Source organism: Phyllobates terribilis, unplaced genomic scaffold, assembly GCF_046119375.1.
Source record: "Phyllobates terribilis strain yellow unplaced genomic scaffold, ASM4611937v1 Scaffold_66__1_contigs__length_7565176, whole genome shotgun sequence".
In the NCBI taxonomy this organism is placed as follows: Eukaryota; Metazoa; Chordata; class Amphibia; order Anura; family Dendrobatidae; genus Phyllobates; species Phyllobates terribilis.
In genome coordinates, this window is record NW_027362826.1 from 6,094,412 (window position 1) to 6,110,255 (window position 15,844).

Below are 15,844 nucleotides of genomic sequence, written 5' to 3' on the forward strand. Positions count from 1 at the left end.
GGACTCCCGTTAAGAAGACATGTTGTCAACCTCTAGATCCCTTACATGCCTGCACTTTTCGGCTTGCTGCTGCTGCAATCCACGCGTTTTAGATCTGCATAACTCCACCTCTTTAAACACAGCACCTTCACCCCCTGCTGTTCCCACCCGCCTCAACACCGTTGGAAGGGAGGAGAACCAATTAAGGCGGGGGGTGGGGTGGAACGAGCAGCTGTCTACCCTTAGCAGGAGGGCTCCTGATTACATACCTCTCCTGCTGCTGCTGCTGCTGGCTGTCCAGCAGCAGACTGAAGGTGGCTGCTGCTGTGCACAGGTATATAAAGGCTCAGAGCCTATTATGACACGCGCAGCCAGCGTTCCATTGCCACATTCCATCTACTGCAGGCAGGATACCTGGCTGGCTGAATGTCGCTGAGAAGCTCACAGAGACCGCCATAAGCAACAGTTTAACAGAATGCCACAGACTAATCAACCAAACTTTTTGGGTTGGGTTCTCTTTTATAGTCTGCAGGCATTAAATGAAAGAAGTCAGTGTTCCAGCAGAAGGAGACAACGTTTCAGAAAAGGCATTGTAGCAAACCAAAAAAGAAATTTTAAGCGCAGCAGAGTAACCAGCGCACATACCTGTTAGCTCAGGTGAGTTTAAAAGGCTGCTGTTGATAACAAGGGCATTTGCTAAATAGATGGTGTGTGTGCAACAATATACTGAAAGGTCAATTATATTGTGCAGCTTATCTCACCACCTGTAGTTATTTAGGTGAAAGCTCCAAAATGCTTGCCTAATATGTCTGTTTATCCAAAAGGAAGTAAAAAGGGAGAGCTAGAAAGATAGCATTGCATCACATTACATGGCAATGCAATGCACAGTTGCTGAAGTTGAACCAAAATGAGCTTGTAATCTGGCTTCTGCAACTTTGAACATGAAAAATCCAATGAGGAGAAGAAAAGCAAAGCCAAAGAGTCCATCCCAAAATCCGACAAACAAGCAAAATGAACAAAAAACATTGAATTCAATTCTTTCTGATTTTAGAAACTGCATTAAAGAAGGGGTGCACCGGTCCTGGAGATACTGCAATACCAGGTCAATGCGTGGAGTGGACAGAGCAAGCTCTTTTTCCATCTCCCTGTTCTAAAAATCCATTTAATATATGGTCCCCAGATAGGGGACGTATCAGATATTAAACTGATAAGAACAGATACTACACTTGATCTTAGCCAAAAGGCCGAGAAGCGATAACCAGAATTGGTTTCAAACTACGGAGCCACCCAAGGATCCTGAAAAGTCCATTTGTGGAGATGAGCTCCTGGACTCCCGTTAAGAAGACATGTTGTCAACCTCTAGATCCCTTACATGCCTGCACTTTTCGGCTTGCTGCTGCTGCAATCCACGCGTTTTAGATCTGCATAACTCCACCTCTTTAAACACAGCACCTTCACCCCCTGCTGTTCCCACCCGCCTCAACACCGTTGGAAGGGAGGAGAACCAATTAAGGCGGGGGGTGGGGTGGAACGAGCAGCTGTCTACCCTTAGCAGGAGGGCTCCTGATTACATACCTCTCCTGCTGCTGCTGCTGCTGGCTGTCCAGCAGCAGACTGAAGGTGGCTGCTGCTGTGCACAGGTATATAAAGGCTCAGAGCCTATTATGACACGCGCAGCCAGCGTTCCATTGCCACATTCCATCTACTGCAGGCAGGATACCTGGCTGGCTGAATGTCGCTGAGAAGCTCACAGAGACCGCCATAAGCAACAGTTTAACAGAATGCCACAGACTAATCAACCAAACTTTTTGGGTTGGGTTCTCTTTTATAGTCTGCAGGCATTAAATGAAAGAAGTCAGTGTTCCAGCAGAAGGAGACAACGTTTCAGAAAAGGCATTGTAGCAAACCAAAAAAGAAATTTTAAGCGCAGCAGAGTAACCAGCGCACATACCTGTTAGCTCAGGTGAGTTTAAAAGGCTGCTGTTGATAACAAGGGCATTTGCTAAATAGATGGTGTGTGTGCAACAATATACTGAAAGGTCAATTATATTGTGCAGCTTATCTCACCACCTGTAGTTATTTAGGTGAAAGCTCCAAAATGCTTGCCTAATATGTCTGTTTATCCAAAAGGAAGTAAAAAGGGAGAGCTAGAAAGATAGCATTGCATCACATTACATGGCAATGCAATGCACAGTTGCTGAAGTTGAACCAAAATGAGCTTGTAATCTGGCTTCTGCAACTTTGAACATGAAAAATCCAATGAGGAGAAGAAAAGCAAAGCCAAAGAGTCCATCCCAAAATCCGACAAACAAGCAAAATGAACAAAAAACATTGAATTCAATTCTTTCTGATTTTAGAAACTGCATTAAAGAAGGGGTGCACCGGTCCTGGAGATACTGCAATACCAGGTCAATGCGTGGAGTGGACAGAGCAAGCTCTTTTTCCATCTCCCTGTTCTAAAAATCCATTTAATATATGGTCCCCAGATAGGGGACGTATCAGATATTAAACTGATAAGAACAGATACTACACTTGATCTTAGCCAAAAGGCCGAGAAGCGATAACCAGAATTGGTTTCAAACTACGGAGCCACCCAAGGATCCTGAAAAGTCCATTTGTGGAGATGAGCTCCTGGACTCCCGTTAAGAAGACATGTTGTCAACCTCTAGATCCCTTACATGCCTGCACTTTTCGGCTTGCTGCTGCTGCAATCCACGCGTTTTAGATCTGCATAACTCCACCTCTTTAAACACAGCACCTTCACCCCCTGCTGTTCCCACCCGCCTCAACACCGTTGGAAGGGAGGAGAACCAATTAAGGCGGGGGGTGGGGTGGAACGAGCAGCTGTCTACCCTTAGCAGGAGGGCTCCTGATTACATACCTCTCCTGCTGCTGCTGCTGCTGCTGGCTGTCCAGCAGCAGACTGAAGGTGGCTGCTGCTGTGCACAGGTATATAAAGGCTCAGAGCCTATTATGACACGTGTAGCACCCTGAGGATTCGGCTGCTACAGGAGTATTGCACCTCAACCCAGAGGTGTGATATTCCACTCCCGGGCAAGGATGGAGAGTGGAACTGAGCTCGGTAGGCTGCATGCACTACACACATCCCATTTCCGGGGAACAGACCGACGGTACTCCCACTTAGAAATGTGCAGGTACGACCGAGTCTGTTCCTGGCTGGAGTGGGAGGGAGGTGGTACATCCCAAGTAGTGTAGGGGCAGATAGGGGGAGCAGCCTGGGTAAAGTTAGGAGCTCATTGGGTGCTGGTCACCTGAGCTCACACATAGAGGGTGTATATAAGGTGGGCACCAACTAAGAACAGGGTCAGATGCAGAGGATCAGATGCAGAGAGTCAGTCAGCTGCAGAGAACAAGTCAGATGCAGAGGATCAGATGCAGAGAGTCAGTCAGCTGCAGAGAACAAGTCAGGAGCAGAGGAGAGAAGAAAGACAAAGACCCAGAGTGAGAGAGGAGAAAAGAGAGAGACCCAGAGCACAGAAGAGAAGGACTCTGAGATCCCAACTAAAAGCACCGGGTGAAGAGTCGGCATCAGGGTACCGGAACCCAAGCTGGTGGGGGTAAAAACATTCCCCAGCCAGAGACCGGAGACCGTGGGCAGCGTCTGCCACGGTCACCCATCACATCCACCCCGAAGGCACACCACATGAAGGGTCAGGGAACCCAGGGCCAAGGGTGTCCCAACAGAAGGCCCGAGGGAGCTGGACCTAGGTGGATTACTGGTGGCGACGGCCAGAGAACGGGACAGAAAGAGAGCTCAGGGCCACGCTCCGGACTTGTTTGGGGGTTGGCTGGATCCAGGACCTGGTGGACGCAGCACGGCTCGGGTGGTCACTAGCAGCTGGAGTGACCAGTACAACATCTGCAGTAAGTAAACACCCTTAACTGCACAACCCGACTCTGTCTTCACTGCCGTCTGCACTACACCACCACAACCCCCATCCTCTGCGCCTGTCCCCTCTGAGGCTATACCCCTCCCGTTGGGGGTTATCCCACCAAGCTGCGCATCCACCATCAGCCTCAGCGGACCCTGCTGCAGCGGCGGCCACAGTGACCGCATCACAACGGGTGGCGTAGTCGACACAAAAGAACTCTTAATAACATCTGTAGGACTGCCACATAACACTGAGCTTGACGCCCTGGGCACGGGCCGGGTCACAGCCGCTCGGAGACTACAACCCCCCATCTGATCCGGTGCCGGGTATTCCCCTCAAATAGGAATATGTCCCAGGGGGCGCGTCAACTTTGGCGTAGTCGGCAGGATTACGTGCCCGCAGCACCCGGGTACTGCGTGCCTGAAGAAAAGTGCAAGTTTACCTCAGAAAGAAGTCTCCCGCCGGTTCCGGAGGGTCCACGCCATCGGACTCCATCACCAGTCGTTTCCCGCCGATTGTCCGCCATTTCCAACTTGTTCCCGCCATCTGCAGAGTTTCCCGCCACTGGGCGACGCTTCCCGCCAAAACCGCAGATTTCCCGCCTTGGAAGAGCAGCGGACGCCATTATGGGCGTGCCAAAGGAGGGCAAGAGGCCACCTCCCATCGTGGGCCAGGACAGAAAATGGCGCCAAAAGTGGAAACCGCCCCCACCAACAGAGACTGTGATGCTGGAGGTGTCTGTCAGCGTGAAAGAACTACCCCTGGAGCTGACAGTCACCGAGTTGCCCCGGGACCGCCCTCGAAGTGGGAGGAGACGAAAGAAAAGAACGAAGATGGGTGCCGCCTGGAGCAGTCTGGAGCGAGCGCACCCGGAGGCAGGAAGTCTGGAGAGGAGTAGCAGAGAAGCTCACCCGGAGATGTCCAGAGAGCAGAGCAGCACCGGCCCGCTGGCCAGGAGCCTGCTGGAAGAAGAGCAGAGCAGCACCGACCCGTTGGTCAGGAGCCTGCTGGACACCACGACCCCACTAGGCCTAGTGGAGGTCCTTGCACAGCTCCCCCGAGACCGGGAGTGTGCGCAGACTGCCCTGGAGGGCCTCGCACGGAGGATGGCCCGGGTACAGCGCGAGATATTGGCGGAATGGAGCCGGGAGATGGCCCAGCAAGCTGAAACCAAGACGCAAGCTGAAACCAAGACCCGGAGCACGCCAGCCGAGATGAGGAAGGAGACCGCCTCTGAGGATGGCGCGGGAGGACCCAAGGCCGGAGACGGCGCCGAGGAGGGAGCCGAACGAGTGGAGGCAGGTAAAGGGGACGCCTATACCCCAAGCCGTGACACCGCTTACCTGCCCCAGCTCCCCGTCGCAGAGCCCGAAAGTCCCCCTGCTGTGCCCGAAAACGCCATGTCACCGACGCAGACTAGGCCCCAACCGGAAGCCGTCGCCGCGACCCCTGTGACGTCACACGCCTCGACCCCGAGCGTGACCAAGCAGGAAGTACCACCAGCCTGGTCGCAGGGCCTAGAATTCCCGGGCGCCGCAACACCAACAGCGCCCCCTACCTCTGCGGAGCCTCCGGCCTGGTCGCAAGGCCAGGTAGCCCAGGGCGCCGCCGTATTAACGGTGCCCTTCACCTTCCAGGTGCCCCAGGCCTGGCCGCAAGGCCTGGGCAACCCGGGCGCCACCACCACCGCGCCCGCACCCGTAAAACCAAGGGTGCCGCGTCTGGGAGAGGACTTGTTTGCCCAGCACACGTGGCCGGACGGGCAGCCTTTCATCTGGCCCCAGAAGTATTACGAACTGGAGCACCAGAGGAGGGTTGGGGCCATGTGTGCACCCCTGATTCCGGCTCCGAAGCCCGTAATAAGGATCTCGCCCCCGCTAGCGGAAGCACAGTTTGAGTGGGACCCCACCGGAGAAGATCTAATGGGGTTCACTCAGGAAACTAGGGCAGCTGCAGCAGAGCTTGCGGAGTGCTGCCGCCAACAGCTCGAGGAGTTTGCGAGGGAGCGGAGAGAGAGGCGGGTCCGGGAACAACAGGCCCAAATAAGGAGCGCCGAGCAAAAGAGCCGGACCAGGAGGGACCCCCGTGCAGCGCACAGTCCCCGTACCACCGGGACTGTAATCAAGTTTAACCAGCAGCACGGGTGGGGCTTCATCAGAGACAACAACACCCCCGGCGACGTCTTTGTCACGCGCAGAGACGTGGAGTCCCATCTGCCGGAGGGGCACAGAGGTCGTGACCTCTACATCGGAGACGAGGTCACCTTCACCCGGCACAAGTGTGCCAAAGGACCTTACGCCCTCCACGTACACCGCCTGACGGAGGAGGAGTTGCGGTGCGAGGAGGAGGAGCAAGAGGACCCGGACGGGTCTGAAGTAACAACCAGCTGTAAGCAAAGAGCAGGAGGAAGACGCCGTTGAGTGCGGCAGAGAAGTGATGTAAATAGTTACCCGACCGGGTACCAAAGAAACTGTTGATACTTATATATAGTCCCCGTTGGGACCAGCTGAGTGAACTGTTTACCCGTTAACCCCTTAATCCCACAGGCTGAGGACTGTGAGCAGCCATTCCCTTCCCTCTACCTGGCCGAGGACTGAGAGCGGCCAACTTCCCCTGTATATAGTTGCGCGTCCTAAAGCGCCCCCTACCGGTTTTATAGTAAAACCAGTTTTTCTAAGAGACTGTCGCACTTTTCCCGGACACACGTTGCACAGTGTCCGGAGGAGGAACCTGAAACAAGAGACGACGAGAATGTTTATATGAAAAGTTTTATATATATAATGTTTTATATGTTTTATTATGTTTATATGAAAAAAAAAAAATTTGTATGTTTTGGTGTTTTTGTCTTTACAGCCCGAGGACGTGCTGTGGTTTACCAGGGGGGAATGTAGCACCCTGAGGATTCGGCTGCTACAGGAGTATTGCACCTCAACCCAGAGGTGTGATATTCCACTCCCGGGCAAGGATGGAGAGTGGAACTGAGCTCGGTAGGCTGCATGCACTACACACATCCCATTTCCGGGGAACAGACCGACGGTACTCCCACTTAGAAATGTGCAGGTACGACCGAGTCTGTTCCTGGCTGGAGTGGGAGGGAGGTGGTACATCCCAAGTAGTGTAGGGGCAGATAGGGGGAGCAGCCTGGGTAAAGTTAGGAGCTCATTGGGTGCTGGTCACCTGAGCTCACACATAGAGGGTGTATATAAGGTGGGCACCAACTAAGAACAGGGTCAGATGCAGAGGATCAGATGCAGAGAGTCAGTCAGCTGCAGAGAACAAGTCAGATGCAGAGGATCAGATGCAGAGAGTCAGTCAGCTGCAGAGAACAAGTCAGGAGCAGAGGAGAGAAGAAAGACAAAGACCCAGAGTGAGAGAGGAGAAAAGAGAGAGACCCAGAGCACAGAAGAGAAGGACTCTGAGATCCCAACTAAAAGCACCGGGTGAAGAGTCGGCATCAGGGTACCGGAACCCAAGCTGGTGGGGGTAAAAACATTCCCCAGCCAGAGACCGGAGACCGTGGGCAGCATCTGCCATGGTCACCCATCACATCCACCCCGAAGGCACACCACATGAAGGGTCAGGGAACCCAGGGCCAAGGGTGTCCCAACAGAAGGCCCGAGGGAGCTGGACCTAGGTGGATTACTGGTGGGGACGGCCAGAGAACGGGACAGAAAGAGAGCTCAGGGCCACGCTCTGGACTTGTTTGGGGGTTGGCTGGATCCAGGACCTGGTGGACGCAGCACGGCTCGGGTGGTCACTAGCAGCTGGAGTGACCAGTACAACATCTGCAGTAAGTAAACACCCTTAACTGCACAACCCGACTCTGTCTTCACTGCCGTCTGCACTACACCACCACAACCCCCATCCTCTGCGCCTGTCCCCTCTGAGGCTATACCCCTCCCGTTGGGGGTTATCCCACCAAGCTGCGCATCCACCATCAGCCTCAGCGGACCCTGCTGCAGCGGCGGCCACAGTGACCGCATCACAACGGGTGGCGTAGTCGACACAAAAGAACTCTTAATAACATCTGTAGGACTGCCACATAACACTGAGCTTGACGCCCTGGGCACGGGCCGGGTCACAGCCGCTCGGAGACTACAACCCCCCATCTGATCCGGTGCCGGGTATTCCCCTCAAATAGGAATATGTCCCAGGGGGCGCGTCAACACGCGCAGCCAGCGTTCCATTGCCACATTCCATCTACTGCAGGCAGGATACCTGGCTGGCTGAATGTCGCTGAGAAGCTCACAGAGACCGCCATAAGCAACAGTTTAACAGAATGCCACAGACTAATCAACCAAACTTTTTGGGTTGGGTTCTCTTTTATAGTCTGCAGGCATTAAATGAAAGAAGTCAGTGTTCCAGCAGAAGGAGACAACGTTTCAGAAAAGGCATTGTAGCAAACCAAAAAAGAAATTTTAAGCGCAGCAGAGTAACCAGCGCACATACCTGTTAGCTCAGGTGAGTTTAAAAGGCTGCTGTTGATAACAAGGGCATTTGCTAAATAGATGGTGTGTGTGCAACAATATACTGAAAGGTCAATTATATTGTGCAGCTTATCTCACCACCTGTAGTTATTTAGGTGAAAGCTCCAAAATGCTTGCCTAATATGTCTGTTTATCCAAAAGGAAGTAAAAAGGGAGAGCTAGAAAGATAGCATTGCATCACATTACATGGCAATGCAATGCACAGTTGCTGAAGTTGAACCAAAATGAGCTTGTAATCTGGCTTCTGCAACTTTGAACATGAAAAATCCAATGAGGAGAAGAAAAGCAAAGCCAAAGAGTCCATCCCAAAATCCGACAAACAAGCAAAATGAACAAAAAACATTGAATTCAATTCTTTCTGATTTTAGAAACTGCATTAAAGAAGGGGTGCACCGGTCCTGGAGATACTGCAATACCAGGTCAATGCGTGGAGTGGACAGAGCAAGCTCTTTTTCCATCTCCCTGTTCTAAAAATCCATTTAATATATGGTCCCCAGATAGGGGACGTATCAGATATTAAACTGATAAGAACAGATACTACACTTGATCTTAGCCAAAAGGCCGAGAAGCGATAACCAGAATTGGTTTCAAACTACGGAGCCACCCAAGGATCCTGAAAAGTCCATTTGTGGAGATGAGCTCCTGGACTCCCGTTAAGAAGACATGTTGTCAACCTCTAGATCCCTTACATGCCTGCACTTTTCGGCTTGCTGCTGCTGCAATCCACGCGTTTTAGATCTGCATAACTCCACCTCTTTAAACACAGCACCTTCACCCCCTGCTGTTCCCACCCGCCTCAACACCGTTGGAAGGGAGGAGAACCAATTAAGGCGGGGGGTGGGGTGGAACGAGCAGCTGTCTACCCTTAGCAGGAGGGCTCCTGATTACATACCTCTCCTGCTGCTGCTGCTGGCTGTCCAGCAGCAGACTGAAGGTGGCTGCTGCTGTGCACAGGTATATAAAGGCTCAGAGCCTATTATGACACGCGCAGCCAGCGTTCCATTGCCACATTCCATCTACTGCAGGCAGGATACCTGGCTGGCTGAATGTCGCTGAGAAGCTCACAGAGACCGCCATAAGCAACAGTTTAACAGAATGCCACAGACTAATCAACCAAACTTTTTGGGTTGGGTTCTCTTTTATAGTCTGCAGGCATTAAATGAAAGAAGTCAGTGTTCCAGCAGAAGGAGACAACGTTTCAGAAAAGGCATTGTAGCAAACCAAAAAAGAAATTTTAAGCGCAGCAGAGTAACCAGCGCACATACCTGTTAGCTCAGGTGAGTTTAAAAGGCTGCTGTTGATAACAAGGGCATTTGCTAAATAGATGGTGTGTGTGCAACAATATACTGAAAGGTCAATTATATTGTGCAGCTTATCTCACCACCTGTAGTTATTTAGGTGAAAGCTCCAAAATGCTTGCCTAATATGTCTGTTTATCCAAAAGGAAGTAAAAAGGGAGAGCTAGAAAGATAGCATTGCATCACATTACATGGCAATGCAATGCACAGTTGCTGAAGTTGAACCAAAATGAGCTTGTAATCTGGCTTCTGCAACTTTGAACATGAAAAATCCAATGAGGAGAAGAAAAGCAAAGCCAAAGAGTCCATCCCAAAATCCGACAAACAAGCAAAATGAACAAAAAACATTGAATTCAATTCTTTCTGATTTTAGAAACTGCATTAAAGAAGGGGTGCACCGGTCCTGGAGATACTGCAATACCAGGTCAATGCGTGGAGTGGACAGAGCAAGCTCTTTTTCCATCTCCCTGTTCTAAAAATCCATTTAATATATGGTCCCCAGATAGGGGACGTATCAGATATTAAACTGATAAGAACAGATACTACACTTGATCTTAGCCAAAAGGCCGAGAAGCGATAACCAGAATTGGTTTCAAACTACGGAGCCACCCAAGGATCCTGAAAAGTCCATTTGTGGAGATGAGCTCCTGGACTCCCGTTAAGAAGACATGTTGTCAACCTCTAGATCCCTTACATGCCTGCACTTTTCGGCTTGCTGCTGCTGCAATCCACGCGTTTTAGATCTGCATAACTCCACCTCTTTAAACACAGCACCTTCACCCCCTGCTGTTCCCACCCGCCTCAACACCGTTGGAAGGGAGGAGAACCAATTAAGGCGGGGGGTGGGGTGGAACGAGCAGCTGTCTACCCTTAGCAGGAGGGCTCCTGATTACATACCTCTCCTGCTGCTGCTGCTGCTGGCTGTCCAGCAGCAGACTGAAGGTGGCTGCTGCTGTGCACAGGTATATAAAGGCTCAGAGCCTATTATGACACGCGCAGCCAGCGTTCCATTGCCACATTCCATCTACTGCAGGCAGGATACCTGGCTGGCTGAATGTCGCTGAGAAGCTCACAGAGACCGCCATAAGCAACAGTTTAACAGAATGCCACAGACTAATCAACCAAACTTTTTGGGTTGGGTTCTCTTTTATAGTCTGCAGGCATTAAATGAAAGAAGTCAGTGTTCCAGCAGAAGGAGACAACGTTTCAGAAAAGGCATTGTAGCAAACCAAAAAAGAAATTTTAAGCGCAGCAGAGTAACCAGCGCACATACCTGTTAGCTCAGGTGAGTTTAAAAGGCTGCTGTTGATAACAAGGGCATTTGCTAAATAGATGGTGTGTGTGCAACAATATACTGAAAGGTCAATTATATTGTGCAGCTTATCTCACCACCTGTAGTTATTTAGGTGAAAGCTCCAAAATGCTTGCCTAATATGTCTGTTTATCCAAAAGGAAGTAAAAAGGGAGAGCTAGAAAGATAGCATTGCATCACATTACATGGCAATGCAATGCACAGTTGCTGAAGTTGAACCAAAATGAGCTTGTAATCTGGCTTCTGCAACTTTGAACATGAAAAATCCAATGAGGAGAAGAAAAGCAAAGCCAAAGAGTCCATCCCAAAATCCGACAAACAAGCAAAATGAACAAAAAACATTGAATTCAATTCTTTCTGATTTTAGAAACTGCATTAAAGAAGGGGTGCACCGGTCCTGGAGATACTGCAATACCAGGTCAATGCGTGGAGTGGACAGAGCAAGCTCTTTTTCCATCTCCCTGTTCTAAAAATCCATTTAATATATGGTCCCCAGATAGGGGACGTATCAGATATTAAACTGATAAGAACAGATACTACACTTGATCTTAGCCAAAAGGCCGAGAAGCGATAACCAGAATTGGTTTCAAACTACGGAGCCACCCAAGGATCCTGAAAAGTCCATTTGTGGAGATGAGCTCCTGGACTCCCGTTAAGAAGACATGTTGTCAACCTCTAGATCCCTTACATGCCTGCACTTTTCGGCTTGCTGCTGCTGCAATCCACGCGTTTTAGATCTGCATAACTCCACCTCTTTAAACACAGCACCTTCACCCCCTGCTGTTCCCACCCGCCTCAACACCGTTGGAAGGGAGGAGAACCAATTAAGGCGGGGGGTGGGGTGGAACGAGCAGCTGTCTACCCTTAGCAGGAGGGCTCCTGATTACATACCTCTCCTGCTGCTGCTGCTGCTGCTGGCTGTCCAGCAGCAGACTGAAGGTGGCTGCTGCTGTGCACAGGTATATAAAGGCTCAGAGCCTATTATGACACGCGCAGCCAGCGTTCCATTGCCACATTCCATCTACTGCAGGCAGGATACCTGGCTGGCTGAATGTCGCTGAGAAGCTCACAGAGACCGCCATAAGCAACAGTTTAACAGAATGCCACAGACTAATCAACCAAACTTTTTGGGTTGGGTTCTCTTTTATAGTCTGCAGGCATTAAATGAAAGAAGTCAGTGTTCCAGCAGAAGGAGACAACGTTTCAGAAAAGGCATTGTAGCAAACCAAAAAAGAAATTTTAAGCGCAGCAGAGTAACCAGCGCACATACCTGTTAGCTCAGGTGAGTTTAAAAGGCTGCTGTTGATAACAAGGGCATTTGCTAAATAGATGGTGTGTGTGCAACAATATACTGAAAGGTCAATTATATTGTGCAGCTTATCTCACCACCTGTAGTTATTTAGGTGAAAGCTCCAAAATGCTTGCCTAATATGTCTGTTTATCCAAAAGGAAGTAAAAAGGGAGAGCTAGAAAGATAGCATTGCATCACATTACATGGCAATGCAATGCACAGTTGCTGAAGTTGAACCAAAATGAGCTTGTAATCTGGCTTCTGCAACTTTGAACATGAAAAATCCAATGAGGAGAAGAAAAGCAAAGCCAAAGAGTCCATCCCAAAATCCGACAAACAAGCAAAATGAACAAAAAACATTGAATTCAATTCTTTCTGATTTTAGAAACTGCATTAAAGAAGGGGTGCACCGGTCCTGGAGATACTGCAATACCAGGTCAATGCGTGGAGTGGACAGAGCAAGCTCTTTTTCCATCTCCCTGTTCTAAAAATCCATTTAATATATGGTCCCCAGATAGGGGACGTATCAGATATTAAACTGATAAGAACAGATACTACACTTGATCTTAGCCAAAAGGCCGAGAAGCGATAACCAGAATTGGTTTCAAACTACGGAGCCACCCAAGGATCCTGAAAAGTCCATTTGTGGAGATGAGCTCCTGGACTCCCGTTAAGAAGACATGTTGTCAACCTCTAGATCCCTTACATGCCTGCACTTTTCGGCTTGCTGCTGCTGCAATCCACGCGTTTTAGATCTGCATAACTCCACCTCTTTAAACACAGCACCTTCACCCCCTGCTGTTCCCACCCGCCTCAACACCGTTGGAAGGGAGGAGAACCAATTAAGGCGGGGGGTGGGGTGGAACGAGCAGCTGTCTACCCTTAGCAGGAGGGCTCCTGATAACATACCTCTCCTGCTGCTGCTGCTGCTGCTGGCTGTCCAGCAGCAGACTGAAGGTGGCTGCTGCTGTGCACAGGTATATAAAGGCTCAGAGCCTATTATGACACGCGCAGCCAGCGTTCCATTGCCACATTCCATCTACTGCAGGCAGGATACCTGGCTGGCTGAATGTCGCTGAGAAGCTCACAGAGACCGCCATAAGCAACAGTTTAACAGAATGCCACAGACTAATCAACCAAACTTTTTGGGTTGGGTTCTCTTTTATAGTCTGCAGGCATTAAATGAAAGAAGTCAGTGTTCCAGCAGAAGGAGACAACGTTTCAGAAAAGGCATTGTAGCAAACCAAAAAAGAAATTTTAAGCGCAGCAGAGTAACCAGCGCACATACCTGTTAGCTCAGGTGAGTTTAAAAGGCTGCTGTTGATAACAAGGGCATTTGCTAAATAGATGGTGTGTGTGCAACAATATACTGAAAGGTCAATTATATTGTGCAGCTTATCTCACCACCTGTAGTTATTTAGGTGAAAGCTCCAAAATGCTTGCCTAATATGTCTGTTTATCCAAAAGGAAGTAAAAAGGGAGAGCTAGAAAGATAGCATTGCATCACATTACATGGCAATGCAATGCACAGTTGCTGAAGTTGAACCAAAATGAGCTTGTAATCTGGCTTCTGCAACTTTGAACATGAAAAATCCAATGAGGAGAAGAAAAGCAAAGCCAAAGAGTCCATCCCAAAATCCGACAAACAAGCAAAATGAACAAAAAACATTGAATTCAATTCTTTCTGATTTTAGAAACTGCATTAAAGAAGGGGTGCACCGGTCCTGGAGATACTGCAATACCAGGTCAATGCGTGGAGTGGACAGAGCAAGCTCTTTTTCCATCTCCCTGTTCTAAAAATCCATTTAATATATGGTCCCCAGATAGGGGACGTATCAGATATTAAACTGATAAGAACAGATTTTTTTTTTTTTTTTTTTTTTTTTTTTTTTTAACACTCAGATTACAAAGTCTTGGAATCAACAAAAAGATAAGAAGACTCAAATCCATCATCGTGCATTCTACCAATTTTAATACTTCTCCAAATCTTTTATTTTCCTTTTTCTTTTATATATATATATTTATTTATTTTTTCCCTCTTTTTTTTTTTTTTTTTAAAATTATATAGTTTTGGCTATTTTTTTTTGTTTGTTTTTGTTCTTCTTTTTTTGTTTTTCCACAGGTTTTCAAAAAATCAAATCTTACAAGGTAAGTTCATTCCATTTACATTGTTTCCATTTCTCATTTGCTTTCACCTTGCCAAGCGTCATTTTGTCCCTCCAGAAATACATGTACAAATAACTTAGACATAATTTAATACACTGGTCGACTGTTACTTCCTTATGTTTAAACACTAAAATGTTCCTTGCTTTCCACAATGCCGCCTTCACACATGCAATAATAATCCATACAATTTTAAAATCCTCCTCTCTTATCCCCATCCCATAAAATACTCTGTTAAAATCCAAAAAATTAACAGTACTCACAGCTCTCACTATATTGCACACTTTCCTCCATATTGTCTGTGCAAAATTACAATTCCAGAAGATGTGCATGGGTGTTTCACTATTCCCACACCTGGATCTTGGGCACACTTCAGATCTTACCAACCCACGCCTGTGTTGGAACTCACGGGTTGGCAGGCAGTCTTTTACTATACACCAGAGTAAATCCCTGTGTTCATTAGATAACACACTATAATTTACATTCATCCAGATTCTTTCCACAATTTTGAATGAAAAATGTTCCACAGGACTGATACCTATTCTCTCTTCCAGGATTTTTAGGATTTTTTTATGGCATTTAAGAACATTTATTTCGACCATCTTAAGTTTAAAATCTCTTAAAATTTTTTCTAAAACAATATAATTTCCTGGAGGTAAAAACCTATAAGGCCTATTTAGAGACATCTCCAACCATTTATAATTTCTAATATAGAAACCTAAATTATATATAGAAAACAACTTTAGCTTAGAGCCTGGTCCTAATAAAGTGCATACACAGTTCGCTACATACTTTGCATATAAAAAGGACCTAATATCCGGAAAACCTTTCCCACCTTTTTTCTTTGATTTATATATCTCCTCTCTCTTTACTCTTTCCATCTTGGATCTCCATAAAAAATTAAAACATACCTTAATAACTCTCTTCATGATATTATTTTGGGGGATAAAAACTGTTGAGACATATAAAAACATTGGGAGTAAAACCTGTCTAATAATTAAAATTTTTCCTTCCAGGGTAAGATCTCTCAACTGCCAGAAAGTAATCTTTTTCTTAACTCTTTCCAGCAGAGACTCCCAATTTCTTACATTACCACCTGACTCTGAGAAATAAATACCTAAAATTTTTACTTCATTCATTCTTGTTAATTTACACTCAGAATCTACAATAAAATCACCAACAGTTAAAATACCAGATTTTTCCATGTTAATTTTAAAACCTGATGCGCCCCCAAACCAATCCACTGTTCTTATGGCTCTGTTCATGCTTCTAGTGTCTTTAACTAAAACCGTCACATCATCCATATATGCCACCACTTTAACTTGTTCATTGCAACTCCCGGGAATAAAAAAACCATTGATTACCTTATCTCTCCTAAAAGCTGCTAAAAGTGGTTCAATTGCACAAATAAAAAGAATAGG

General features: G+C 47.8%; 6 non-coding genes and 1 pseudogene across 6 annotated transcripts; all 7 read right to left on the reverse strand.

The window, feature by feature from the left end:
• Positions 1-1,044: 1,044 nt before the first annotated feature.
• LOC141193880 (U2 spliceosomal RNA) lies at positions 1,045-1,235 on the reverse strand. The gene has a single exon (XR_012266685.1). It is a non-coding gene; the product is annotated as a U2 spliceosomal RNA (small nuclear RNA).
• Positions 1,236-2,350: 1,115 nt separating this feature from the next.
• On the reverse strand, positions 2,351-2,541 carry LOC141193881 (U2 spliceosomal RNA). Its single transcript, XR_012266686.1, has one exon. It is a non-coding gene; the product is annotated as a U2 spliceosomal RNA (small nuclear RNA).
• A 6,200-nt stretch (positions 2,542-8,741) lies between these two features.
• Positions 8,742-8,932, reverse strand: LOC141193882 (U2 spliceosomal RNA). Its single transcript, XR_012266687.1, has one exon. It is a non-coding gene; the product is annotated as a U2 spliceosomal RNA (small nuclear RNA).
• A 1,112-nt stretch (positions 8,933-10,044) lies between these two features.
• Positions 10,045-10,235, reverse strand: LOC141193883 (U2 spliceosomal RNA). The gene has a single exon (XR_012266688.1). It is a non-coding gene; the product is annotated as a U2 spliceosomal RNA (small nuclear RNA).
• Positions 10,236-11,350: 1,115 nt separating this feature from the next.
• Positions 11,351-11,541, reverse strand: LOC141193884 (U2 spliceosomal RNA). The gene has a single exon (XR_012266689.1). It is a non-coding gene; the product is annotated as a U2 spliceosomal RNA (small nuclear RNA).
• A 1,118-nt stretch (positions 11,542-12,659) lies between these two features.
• Positions 12,660-12,850, reverse strand: LOC141193886 (U2 spliceosomal RNA). The gene has a single exon (XR_012266691.1). It is a non-coding gene; the product is annotated as a U2 spliceosomal RNA (small nuclear RNA).
• Positions 12,851-13,968: 1,118 nt separating this feature from the next.
• Positions 13,969-14,194, reverse strand: LOC141193651 (U2 spliceosomal RNA; annotated as a pseudogene).
• Between the last annotated feature and the right edge of the window lie 1,650 nt (positions 14,195-15,844).